This window comes from Solanum pennellii, chromosome 8 (genome assembly GCF_001406875.1).
Source record: "Solanum pennellii chromosome 8, SPENNV200".
Lineage (NCBI taxonomy): Eukaryota > Viridiplantae > Streptophyta > Magnoliopsida > Solanales > Solanaceae > Solanum > Solanum pennellii.
Genome location: NC_028644.1, coordinates 54,961,878 through 54,963,392, shown reverse-complemented (window position 1 = coordinate 54,963,392; position 1,515 = coordinate 54,961,878). Strand labels below are relative to the sequence as shown.

Genomic DNA, 1,515 nt, shown 5'->3' with positions numbered 1-1,515 from the left:
TCTCCAAATTTGATAAGAACATATTCTACACAAATTTAATATTTATTATCATTAATTTCATCTTATATTTGTAAATTCAAAAATTAAAAAGTAGATCATGAATCTAACCATATTTTTATTTAGCATGATAAATTCACAAACAATAACGATGAAGATAAAGTAATATATTTTTTTCGAATATTTCTTAAAAACAGATATATTTCTTTTTCTTCTTCAAAATCACAGCAGCAACACTTTCTCCTAAACTTTAGACATGTCAACTTTTTTTATTATTTCTTTTATTTTATAATTTTTGTCTAAAACATACATTGATAATTTTTTACCTTCTTTCTTGTTTCTCAAGATAATGAAAAACAAATTTTATTATTAAGTCAGGAATGTTCGAGACAATTATCGAAACAAGGCGATGAAAAGAAAGAAGCTCCTCGAAACTTTCCTCCTTTTTCTATTTTCCTCTAGAATTCCACACTTGTGTTATATAAACACCTCTCAACATCCCCTGTAATCAGAGAGAATAAAAATCCAATTTGAAACACGAAAGAAGAATGGATTTGAGGTTGATGGGTATCGATAACACACCACTTTTACACACTCTCCACCATATGATGGAAGCTGCTGGTGAAGATTCCGTGAATGCACCATCAAAGAAGTATGTTCGTGATGCTAAGGCAATGGCTGCGACACGTGAAAGAGTATCCCAATTCATATGTTTTCGTTGTGGATATGCCAGGGTTGAAATCTGGAGATATCAAAGTGCAGGTGGAAGAAGAGAATGTGCTGTTGATTAGTGGTGAAAGGAAGAGGGAAGAAGAGAAAGAAGGTGCAAAGTTTATTAGGATGGAGAGAAGGGTTGGGAAATTCATGAGGAAGTTTAGTCTGCCAGAGAATGCGAATACTGATGCAACTTCTGCAGTTTGTCAAGATGGAGTTCTGACTGTTTGTAAAATTAGGTCTTAGGCCTAACTCACACCCCAAAAGCTAGCTCAAAGGAAGGATGATTGCCCAAGCCTTATAAGGAGTCCACCCATCTCATTAACCACCGATGTGGGACTTTTGTCATTCTTTAACACTGTTACTGTTCAGAAGCTGCCTCCTCCTGAGCCAAAGAAGCCCAAAACCATTCAGGTCAAAGTTGCTTGAAAATATAAAGTTACTCTGTTTTCTGCTCTGTTTTGATGTAATGAAGTGATTTACCATATTTTGATGCATCCATCCCAAGTGTGAAGGATTAAAAAAGACACAATTAATGCATGTGTATCTTGTTTGATATTGAATCGAGTTTTCATTACTTTTTGCCTCAGTTCCTTGCTTGGAAGTTACAACTGTTTCACAATAGCCATAAATTTGATAAAAAATTTTACTAAGCTACTTATGTTTTTTTAGAGTTTTATGTTTTTCTTTACAACTTTAAAAAGTGGAGAAGAAAAAGAAGCTACAACATAGTCGAAAGAATAAGATCGTCGAATTAGATATAAATAGGTCGAATTAAATCTTCGAATCACGAAGAAAAAGGCT

The 1,515-nt window shown here is 33.5% G+C and overlaps 1 pseudogene; it reads left to right on the top strand.

Moving 5' to 3' along the window:
• The first annotated feature begins 490 nt into the window (after nucleotides 1-490).
• Nucleotides 491-1,300, top strand: LOC107026659 (annotated as a pseudogene).
• Nucleotides 1,301-1,515: the final 215 nt, after the last annotated feature.